The sequence below is a fragment of the Peromyscus eremicus genome, chromosome 23 (assembly GCF_949786415.1).
Source record: "Peromyscus eremicus chromosome 23, PerEre_H2_v1, whole genome shotgun sequence".
Classification (NCBI taxonomy): Eukaryota; Metazoa; Chordata; class Mammalia; order Rodentia; family Cricetidae; genus Peromyscus; species Peromyscus eremicus.
Window position 1 is genome coordinate 37,323,098 of NC_081438.1, and position 12,010 is coordinate 37,335,107.

At 43.6% G+C, this 12,010-nt stretch overlaps 1 pseudogene; it reads right to left on the minus strand.

Annotated features, from left to right (window-relative positions):
• Positions 1-3,072: 3,072 nt before the first annotated feature.
• On the minus strand, positions 3,073-3,591 carry LOC131897830 (deoxyuridine 5'-triphosphate nucleotidohydrolase-like; annotated as a pseudogene).
• Between the last annotated feature and the right edge of the window lie 8,419 nt (positions 3,592-12,010).

Sequence of the window (12,010 nt, forward strand, 5' to 3'; positions counted from 1 at the left end):
CAGAGGTTTGGTTATACAGTCCAAATGGACTTATAAAGTTTACACATGCCTTTTACCTACTCAAACACAGAGCAAAAAGTCATCTTTAACTGACTTGTGCATACTGTACATTCCATACTTATGCTAATACAGATATATATATATATGCTACCTATAAAAGTTTGTGTGTTTTCAGAAAAAAAAAAAAAAAAAGACCAGACAAGTATCCCAGGTGGTCCAGCCTCTCAGAATGCCTGTTTCAGTTTCCTCAAAATTCTGCATCCAGAACAACTTCAACATGGCGAGCTGAGATGGTCCAGCCTCATAGAGTATTTAGCCAGGACTTCAGAAAAGCCCTGTACTCCCTATTACACAGAGACTGGACAACAAATGCTACAGCTAGTCCCACCCCCCACTTGACTGTTATCCCGATCTTCTCAGGGTCCCCTAAAGATGCTGTTGCCCCAGACAGCAGGATGTAACTGTAAGGATACAATGCCCACATTCCTAAGAGGTTGGGTGAGTGGTTTTTGGTTGTTTGGTGGATTATGGATGTTTGTCATCATTTAGAGCAGTTGGCTGCAAATTGTTACTGTCATGGTAAGGGTGGAACTGAGTAAGGGAGGTTAGATTCAAGGATCTCTTTTGAAAAGAAAAAGGGGGTACAGAAATAATAGGATAAAAGGGTAGACTATTGAATCTACTTTAAACTAAAAAGAAACTATTAATCTCAATATTTTACATTGGTATGGATTTTTTATATTGATACAAATTTAAGGTTATTTTTGTTATATATGTTATAATATAATATATATGTTTCTATGCTTGTTTAAAGTATTGTACCTATACAGCTCATTTAACAATGTAACGTAAATTTCTAGTCCTTGAAAGTTATTATTACAAACTATTTAGGATGATTAAGAAATACAAGTTAGTAGTTAGTCATCTAACAACCAAATTTGTGGCCATGTTAGGTATGTTTTTAAGGTCAAACAAATATATTTTAGATAGATAGATGGTTTTCAAACACTTCAAAGATCTATAGAATATGGCATTTAAAATGTTCTATTAACCTCACTGTTTCATAACAGGGAGACCGTCTGCTCCTGGCAGTACCAATTTACTTCAAAAAATGATGATGGGCATCAAAGATTCTCCATATGGAGTTTGCTTTTATTGTGGCAAAGTTAGCCACTGAGCAAGAAACTTCCCTTGCCTTGACTGCTGACAGCGTGCTGTCCAAACTGGACAAGCAGGACACAAAAGAAGGTGACTGCCAGACTTTGCCAAGACAAGGTAGGACAGTCCTTCAAAATTTCCTGTTTCACAGAAATGTCTGTCAGATATTCTAGGCCTGTAGGCTGAAGATGGCTGCCCCAATGTTGCAGAGGAACTTTGAGTGACTGTCCAGGCAGCCAGATGTCTCTGTCGTTTTTCCTAGTTTTGGAAATTGTTTGCTCTGTGCTTGCTGTTTACTCAGGTAATATTTATCCTTGTCAGGTCTGTGATGGGGTTGAAGACTAGATAGTTATAGTTTTCCTTAGTTATGATAGAAAGTAAGTTAGGTACAAACCTTTGGACTCATCAAGAGAGGATAGATAATAGAGTATTTTTTCTGAATTTTCCAAATACAAATGGACTGGGCATTGTGAATGTAATTCTTACCTAATAATTATTCTTATTATATATAGTTTTACTGTATTGGAGTTAAATCCTTTCCTTTTTATTAGGCAAAAAGGGAGAAATGTTGCAGGATATTTGTTTACACTGTGAAGATGTGTCTTTGCCAAGGCACCTTTTGATTGATTTAATAAAGAGCTGAATGGCCAGTAGCTAGGCAGGAAGAGGTTAGGCAGGACTTCTGAGGACAGAGAGGACTCTGGGAAGAAGAAAAGCGGAGTCGCCAACCATACTCAGAGTAACCAAGAGGTACAAGATGTAAGAGAAGTAATGCCATGTGGTAGAATTTAGATTAATATAAATGGGTTAATTTAAATTATAATTGAGTTAGTTAAGACAAGCCTAAGATAAAGGCTGAACTTTCATAATTAATATACGTCTCCATGTCATTATTTGGGAGTTGGCTGGTGGGACAAAGAAAGACTTGTTACAACTTCCTTCTCTTTTTCTCAGTCTTCTGCTCAACACCCTTTAACCCACTGAACAGCAAGACAGTGGGGTCAGGTCATTCAGGTCCCTAGGACTAAGTTTCTGCTGGTACACAAACTTTCAGAGAGCTGGGTGTAGCCTAATGGTCAAGCCTGTGTTTAGTATGCACAAGACACTGAGCCCAATCCTCACCATGGGGGGGAAAAAAAAAACTTGTTTTAGGAAAATGTAGTTATGGGGCTGGAAAGATGGCTCAGTGGTTAATAGGACTGGCTGCTGTCTCAGAGAACCCAGGTTCAGTTCCCATCACCCCCTATGGCAGCTCTATCTATAAATTCAGTTCCAGGAAGATCTGATGCCCTCTCTTCTGGTTTCTATGTACATTACATACATTACATGCATGCAGGCAAACACAAATACACATAAAATTAAAAAAATAAAATCAAGGTAATTTTACCCAAAAGTGGAAAACAAATTAAAATCTCTATTTACAAATATCTTAAGATAAAAATCTTCAATTACTGTTTTTAGAAGTGCTTACTTTAGCTTTTATGCACACATGCAGTGTACCACATCTGTTAAGAACTTTATTGGCAAAACCTCACTACTCTACTTAAAAATAGCCAGTTGAAAACCTGGTGGTGGCACATGCCTTTAATCTCGGCACTCGGAAAGCAGAGGCAGGTAGATCATATCTGTTACACAGAGAAACCCTGTTGAACACTCCCCCTCCCAAAAACAAGCCAGTTGAACCCAGATTTGGCACTTGGCAACGGAGTTGTTCATTTTGTCAATAAAAGCATCTAAACACTGGACAGTCAGCACGCAAGTGTCACCTCACAGTGCAGATTTACGGCAACCATCAGCCACAGGGAACAGAGTGGTTGCAATGGAATCGTCTCCTTTCCCACATCCCAGAACACCAAACACTACGAGAATTAGCACTCCTGTGTGCAGATACATCACAGTGCTGTAAGCAAATTCTTAATTTTTTCCTGTGGAGCCGAAACCTCCTGAGCCAATGTCATCCAATGTTTTAACCCCTTAGTCCGGATAAAATATCCGTTGACAGATGAGCCGTGCAATTCCATCACATGTTTTGGGTTTTTTGTTTGTTTGTTTGTTTGTTTGTTTGTTTACTTCAGACTTCTCTTTTCCAAAATTAAACAGCACAACACCAGCATTTCCTTTATAATCTTCATCTATGACACCGGTTCCTACATCTGTGAAGAGCTTTACAGCCAGGCCAGAACGTGGATCTACTCTTCCATAGCACCCAGGAGAAACAGCATCTGAATATTTTCACGATGGCTTTCTTCCGTGGGTGAGCGGTATTGTATAATCACAGGCGATGTACCGGTCATAGCCAGCGGTGCATGTGGACCGTGGGTTGGCATCGTGGCGTGCTCCAGGAGCCCAGAGCCGTAGGAAGGGCAAAGAAGCGCCATCCTCTGCCTGAGTCACCTGCCGACAAAGTTGGCAGAAGTCTTCTGAGCAGGGCATGGCGATGAGCGAACTCCTTTACCCTTTCACCTGAGGATGGATCAACTGGTCAGTTTTGTCCCATGACTGTGATAAAATCCCTGACAGAAACAGCCTAAGGAAGGAGGTGTAGCGATAACGCCCACACTACTACCACCGGTTCACCATGTCCAAGCGAGGGGCTGTGGATCGAAAAACAGAGACAAAAGATAGTGGGTCATTCGCCTCAGCAGAATGCCGAATGCTGTTTATTGAAAGAGGGAGGAAAACTTAAATACAGGCTTACAGCACAATGGAGGATCCCCGGAGGGCAGAAGTTCACTACCCAATATTCTACATTCTTGCATCTAAGCTGTTAACGCCCAATATGCAGGCTACACAGACAAGGAACTTCCCTTAAGCATTCAGGAGGGTGGAAACTGGCAGGGAATTAGCATAGGGAGGATATCAAGGTCAAGGTCAAGGTCGGCAAGCAAGGCAACAGCTACCCAAACAGGGGCCCAGGCCCTACAAGGAGGGGTTTATTGTGGCGGTTCATCACGGTGGGACGCAGCAGGAGGGTGAAGCAGAGCCCACATTGCATCCTCAGCCAGGAAGCAGAGCAAGATGAAGGCCAGTGCCCAGCTCGCTTTCTCCTTTTCTTTAGTCCCAGGACCCCAACCGTTGGGACGGCTCTTCTCACATTCAGACTGGTTCTTCTCTGTCCACTCAAACCTTTCTGGAAACACCCTCATAGGCACACCCAGATGTGCGTTTCTGCGGTGAGTCTAATTCCAGACAACCTGAGGATTAACCATCATAGATATTTGCATGTTGAAGATTCACCGAAGGCCAGCGTATTAAAGGCTAGGTTCCCAGGATGGAGCTTCAAGAAGGTGCTGTGGATGTTTAGAAGGAAGGGCCTTGTCAGCGTCCTTAGGTATTAGGGTGGGACCCTGAAGGGAATCTCCATCATGAATAAGCCTATGCCATGTTTGACTCCTGGCCATGACATGACCTGTGTGCTCTATCACACATACTCACCGCCATTACCACACTAAACTCCAACTAAAGGTCCAGAGCAGTGGGTCACCTGATCAGAACTAGAATCTTTAAACCCATGAGCCAAAATAAACCTTTTCTCAGGAGGCAGAGGCAAGCGGATCTCTGTGAGTTTGAGGCCAGCCTGGTCTACAAAGTGAGTTCAAGGACAATCAGGGCTGTTACACAGAGAAACCCTGTCTTGAAAAACAAACAAAAACAAACAAACAAAGAGACAAAAATATACACAAAATAAGCCTTTTCTCTTTGTAAGTGGATTGTCTCGAGTATTTTGTTAGGCTCATGGAAAACGGATTAATATGCTATACGCTGTGTATGTGGACAATAAGACCCTCTGATCCCTCTGGATCCTATGAGGCACAGGATGAGAAGACTGGGAAAGCCAGGCCATCTGGAATTCTCCTCAGGTAGGAAATTTATCTTACATTTGGATCACAGTTGCCAAGATGGGACTGGGCAAATTTTCAGATCCTTAAGAAACTCAGGACCAGTGGTTCTCTGTGGTGCCTATTGGCACACCAAAGCACATGCTGGCCTCAGGATCACAAATACCTGTTACAGTCCTGCCAGCATCCCGCTCTTCTCACCCCACCCCTACCCTAAACTTCACATTCCTATATAACTGCCATTTCAGCCTGGCTCCCTCTTGGTCCTCCTCTCCTGCCCCCCCAACCCCCCAGCTCCCCACCCTTCCCCACCCCCCTGCCCTCCTCCTCTCATGGCCAAGTGCACTCTGCCTGCCCTGATTAGTCTACTACTTTCTCTCCCTGTTCTGGACTCTTCAGATGACTCTCTCGCACATCTACAGTAAAAACCTTCTCAACTGTACCTTGGAGTGGTCATGCCCTCACTTTCTACACCCACTCAGGTCCCTTTCCCCTCCATAGCATCAGGAAGGAACTGAGTCCACGCAGGCGAAGCATCAGCAGTGAGGTGGGAAGGCTGGGGGCCTGCTGATCATGTCTGACACTTGGGTTCTGGTGTGCCTCTGTTTCCTCCACAGCTCAGATTAGTTAAGTCTGAAAATCCCCTCTCTGCTTTGCTCCGCCTTGGGAGAGCCCTGCCTTGCCAACAGAACTAGCAATATGAGAGACACCATGAGTGCTGAGAATGAACTTAAGAGTCTACAGAAACAAAGAGCTTTCTCCATGAGGGAAGGTCAGGGGAAAATGGCATCTGAGCTATTTTTAAAAGATTGAACTAAAGGAACTGGAGAGATGGTTCCGTGGTTACAGCACTGCCGCTCTTGCAGAGGACCCGGGTTTAGTTCCCAGCACCCACGTGGCAGGTCATAACCGTCTGTAACTCTAGTTCCAGGGGAATCTGGTGCCCTCTTCTGGCCTCCATGAGCACTGCATGCATATGGTGCACATGCATTTTTATAGGCAAATACTCACACACATAAAAATAAAAATAAATAAATCTTCCAAAAAAGAAAATCTAAACTAAAACTTGATGCGCTCAAAAGGCAAGAGAGAATTCCCAGTTGGGGAGCAAGGAGCTGCTACCAAGACATCCATGTGGCAGGAATGTATACAGGCTAAGAAGTCTAAGAGCTCACATAGAGCAAGCTGCAGACGGAATCTCGGGGAAGTCCTTCAGGCTGATGACAGGCTAGGAGTCACCTATTAAAAACTGTAGTTTAAGAGGGAGGCAGAGGCAGGCAGATCTCTGTGAGTTTGAGGCCAGCCTGGTTACAGAGCGAGTTCCAGGATAGCCAGGGCAACCCTGACACAGAGAAACCCTGTCTTTGAAGCAAACAAACAAACAAAAATTATAGTTCAAACCATGAGGCAATTAAAAGCTCAGAACAAGGGCAGTGCATACGTATGGAATACTTATTTATATTAGGCATTATACTAAAATACAATATATTGAGCTGGTTGTGGTGCACGCCTTTAATCCCCACACTGAAGAGGCAGAGGCAGGTGGATCTCTGGGAGTTCGTGGCCATATTGGTTTACATAGTGAATTCTAGAGCAGCTAGAGCTACATAATAGAGAGACTCTGTCTCAAAGAAACAAAAAATACAATGTATTGTGTAGGCTTTTAAAATGTTAATACTAAAAGAAATGCCTATGAGGCAGATGTTAGCTTTTATCCCATTTTTCAGTTTCAGGAAACCAGACTTGCAGACAAGTTCAAGCCCCAGAATTAGTGGGACAGCCAAGATTTGAACTCAGTTCTGTTATTACTACAGGTCAAAAGCTCGCCAGCACTCCTCTGTAGAGGAGCATAGGAAAAGATAAGGGTAGTTTAAGAATCTTGGGGAACTGGCTGGTGAGAGGGTAAAGTTACTTTCCACCAACCTGGCAACCTGAGTTTGATCCCTCACTCCCATGTGGGGGAAGAACATGTGCCATGGAGCATGCACACCCATGCACTAGAGCAAACACACACACACACACACACACACACACACACACACACCAAACAAATAAATAAATAAATAGATTAGTATAGTATAGTATAGTATAGTATAGTACAGTATAATATAGTATAGTATAAAAAAGAATCTTGGGAGCCATCTAGCAGAAGCAAGCCCTTATTCATTTGTGGGTCAGATGGAAGCCTGGCTTTGTAGATGTCCTTTGAAGATGCAAAAGTAAGGTAAAGATTTGTGAGCCATGAGCTCATCCATCTGGCTACACACACCATTTCTCTGCTTTTCTTCAAGTACTGTTTGTACCTCTAAAGTTTCTCACCTAGTTTCAGATGATTTTTGCTTGCTTCATTGTTTTTGGTTTTTTGTTGTTTTTTAGGTTTTTGCTATTTTGAGTTTTTTGTTTGTTTGCTTTGTTTTTGTTTTTGAGACAGGGTCTCACTGTATAAGCTCTGAACTTGCTCTGTAGACCAGGCTGGCCTGGAATTCATAGAGATCTGCCTGCCTCCTCCTTCCGAGTGCTGGGATTAAAGGCCTGTGCCACCACCTCCAGAGTTAGGTGATTTTTAAACTTAAGTGTTTAAGATGCAAAACTGTGAACTGGATCCCAGCGTGAAGACAGAGAGACAGATGGGAGGGCAGCAAGCCAGGCAAGGGGGAAAGGAAGTAAGAAGACCTCAGATGTCTGCCAACCCGAGTCCCTGAGTGGTTCTTCTACCGCTACCTTCATTAACACTTAAGGGGGTTAATTAGAGTACAAAACCTGGCCAGGCAGTGGCGGCACACGCCTTTAATCCCAGCACTCGGGAGGCAGAGCCAGGCGGATCTCTGTGAGTTCAAGGCCAGCCTGGGCTACCAAGTGAGTTCCAGGAAAGGCGCAAAGCTACACAGAGAAACCCTGTCTCGGAAAACCAAAAAAAAAAAAAAAAAAAAAAAAAAAAAATGAGAAACATAATAGGGAAGAGTAAGTGAATGGCAAACATATCATTTTTATTTATTTATTTTTTAAAGATTTATTTATTTATTATGTATACAGAAGAGGGCACCAGATCTCGTTACAGATGGTTGTGAGCCACCATGTGGGTGCTGGGAATTGAACTCAGGACCTCTGGAAGAGCAGTCAGTGCTCTTAACCTCTGAGCCATCTCTCCAGCCCCTTTTTTTTTTTTTTTGATATGTTTGCCATTCACTTACTCTTCCCTATTATGTTTCTCATTTTTTTTAAAGATTTATTCATTTTTAATACTAACATGAATAAACAAACCCGAGTTTAAAAATGAGTGTTTCTCATTTTTTTTCTCTCTCTTTCTCCTTTTTGGGAAAATACTTGATGTTTTTAGGTTTCCATTTTGTCTTATTTAAAATATTTTTTCACAGTAAGACCCTCTGTCTATTTGATTAAACAAAAATAAAATAAGCCGCATAGGAACAATTTTAAAGCCCAAAGAGACACCGACTCTGTTTTAAGGCTGCAGTAGCTGATACTGCCTTTGCTGCTTCTCCAGCCTTCTCTGTGGAGCACAGAGACACATTCAGAAGCCTGTTAGCTCACAGGAGGTTCGGAACGCTTAAAATATTTTTAGCGTGTTTCTTTGTGTAGTGTAGTGTGGGAAAATGGCCTCTGTGTGAAGGAGTTCATTTTTCCACTCTATGTCTTATCAGTATTTGGTCAATCTGACCCAGGTGTGGGAAACACTCATCCATTGAAACCCTTTACCTTATCCACTTTCAAATAATATCACTTTGGGGCAAGCAAGAAGGTTCAGTGGGTGGGGGAGCTTGCTGCCAGGCCTGATAACCTGAGTTCAATCCCTGGAATCCACATCGTGAAAGGAGATAACTCAGTTCTGTGGGTTTTCTTCTGACCTCCACACAAGTGATGTAGCACATGCACATGAACACAGAATCAAAAAACAAAACAAAAAAAAAACCAAATAACTGTAAAAATATTGCTTCTCTTCGTCAATTTTTCATCTGTCCCTAATTCTCCAGGGTTCTTTTTTCAATGTTTTCTTTCTGAGGTGCCCCCTTCAGGCATCCTTTTAACCTATGACAGCTAACTACTGTAGTGTTCCTTCACCTGAAGGTTCCTACACATTCCTGAAAAATAACATCATCAGACAGGTCTACAATTCCCTGGGCCTGGCCAGGATGTCTCAAAGGAGTCCACTGAGGTCCAGCCTGGTGTTTGCTGTGGTGATGTGAAGTCCACTGTGGTGATGTGGAGTCCATTGTGGTCCAGGCTGGTGTTTGCTGTGGTGATATGGAGTCCACTGAGGTCCAGCCTGGAGTTTGCTGTGGTGATGTGAAGTCCACTGTGGTCCAGCCTGGTGTTTGCTGTGGTGATGTGGAGTTCACTGTAGTGATGTGGAGTCCACTGTGGTCCAGGCTGGAGTTTGCTGTAGTGATGTGGAGTCCACTGTGGTCCAGGCTGGAGTTTGCTGTAGTGATGTGGAGTCCACTGTGGTCCAGGCTGGAGGTAGTCCACTGTGGTCCAGGCTGGTGTTTGCTGTGTATCCACCTGTCCTCAAGTTCTCCAATGTCATCCTTGAGCATCCCCACTGTATTCCAGAGCTAAGTCAGTAAGGTTTTTATTTCAGTTATTTTTTTAGCTTTATAATATTAATTTGTCCCTTTTTATTGCTTCTTTGCTGAGACACATTTATTTAAAAAAAATCTGTAGCTCCTTGTCAAATATTTTTACTGTGTTGTTTTAAAATCCTTAATTCTAGGGGCTGCAGGCATGGCTCAGTGGTTAAGAGCATTTGTTGTTCTTTCGAAAGACCCGAGTTTTGTTCCCAGCACCTGCATCCCATGGCTCAGCTGCAACTCCAGCTCCAGGGGATCCGGTGTCCTTTCAGGCCTCTGGGGACACCTGCATCTACATGGCACACACACACACACCAAAATAAACAAATAAATAAAGATCTAAGGAAGAGGATGCCCAAAGGAGGTTCCTTAGAAAAACAATGAGCCAGGCAAAGTGGTGCACGCCTTTAATCCCAGCACTCGGGAAGCAGAGGCAGGCAGAGCTCTGTGAGTTTGAGGCCAGCCTGCAACAAAGGAAGTTCCAGGACAGCCAGGACTACACAGAGAAGAAGCCCTGTCTTGAAAAAGCTCCCCCCAAAAAACAAAAGAAAGGAGGAGGAGGAGGAGGAAGAAAGTTGTTGCTGCTGGCGGAGTTCTAAGGTGGTAGAGCATTCGCAGACTCAGGCAAACCACAGGACTCAGTGAGATGCGCTTCCTGTACTCCAAAAGCCTACTGAGTTTAGCCTGCTTTGTGCTCAGAACGCTTTCAAGAGACTGGGAAAGCTTTCCTTTCTCACAAAAATTCATTATTAACCATCTCTGTGAGCAGACTATTGATGGCTTGGAAAGTGGGAAAATCAGTCCCTAGAAACAGGTCCCCTGCTCCCCCTTCCTCATCTCCCCCTACTGTAAACCCTGACCATCAAACCTTTCCAGCCTCAGAGTCTAGCACTCTTTGGGGCAAAAACATATAGGAGAAATAACAAGCATAAGTAAATCTCTTTTTTTTTTAATGAGAAAAAAAACCCTCTGAGAAAACACTGAAGGTACCCACATAGGAAGGAAGGGGCTGGAGAGGTGGCCCAGTGGTTAAGAGCACTGGCCACTCTTGCAGAGGACCCTGGTTCCGTTCCCAGCATGGACGTGGTGGCTCACAACTGTCTGTAACTCCAATTTCGAGGGGTCTAATGCCCTCTTCTGGCCTCTAAGGGTACAACACATTCATATAGGCAGATACTCATATACATAAAAAAGTTTAATGAAAGAGAGTAAGAAGTTCATAAACATTTGTTGAGTACTTGCTCAATATTGAGTATTCTGTTTACATATTAAGCACTGAAGCATCGATCTGGGGAGGTATGGCCTTTAAATTTATGAAACCCATCCAAACAGTGGGTGAAGATTCTGTAAGACAAGCTGTAGTGGAATAAAAGGAAAGGACATCTGATTGACAACTTTCACTAATGGGAGTAGAGCCTTTCATGAACGCCATCTGAGAGGTCATTGGCCATGCACAAAGGACTTCATGGGTTTGCTGGAGAGTTTGGCTCACTCTCTAGGCACTGGAAGAAAATTAACCTCTGGAATGATATAGCAGTGAAATCTATATTGCAAGAAGGATAGAAAATATACATGTCAAAATGTGATGAAGCAGCCGGGCAGTGGTGGCGCACACCTTTAATCCCAGTACTCGGGAGGCAGAGGCAGGCGGATCTCTGTGAGTTCGAGGCCAGCCTGGTCTCCAAAGCGAGTTCCAGGAAAGGCGCAAAGCTACACAGAGAAACCCTGTCTCAAAAAACCAAAAAATAAATAAATAAATAAATAAATAAATAAATAAATAAATAAATAAATGTGATGAAGCAGAGGGAGCCCAATGGACCCCTGTCACAACTGCCCAGATGACTCAGCATTAAGGAAAGGATGATTTGCTGGGTGGTGGTGGCGCACACCTTTAATCCCAGCACTCGGGAGGCAGAGACAGGCGGATCTCTATGAATTCGAGGCCAGCCTGGGCTACAGAGTGAGTGCCAGGAAAGGAGCAAAGCTACACAGAGAAACCATGTCTTGAAAAACCAAAAAAAAAAAAAAAAAAAGAAAGAAAGAAAGAAAGAAAGAAAGAAAGAAAGAAAGGATGATTCCAGAGCCACGGAAGGGGACAGAGGGACAGGAGTCAGGAATCTGGTGATTTCTGGGCTGAGGCAGGAGGCAAGGATGCTGGGCACCCAGTGATTTCTAGGATGAGGCAGAAGGTAAGGATGTTGGGTATCTACACGGAGATGAGATGATACCACTCCACTCAGAACTGGGGGACCAGAGTCATCTCACTGTCCCAGAGTCTCACTGGGCCATCAGACCACACAGGCTCTTTTTCTGCTGAATTGCAGTCCTCTGTCAGCTCACTCACTGGCTGCACACTTTCTCTTTCCTGCCACCTAAGTAGAACATGCCCAAGACCTTCCCTTTTTAGACTCCATCTTTCCATGTGCT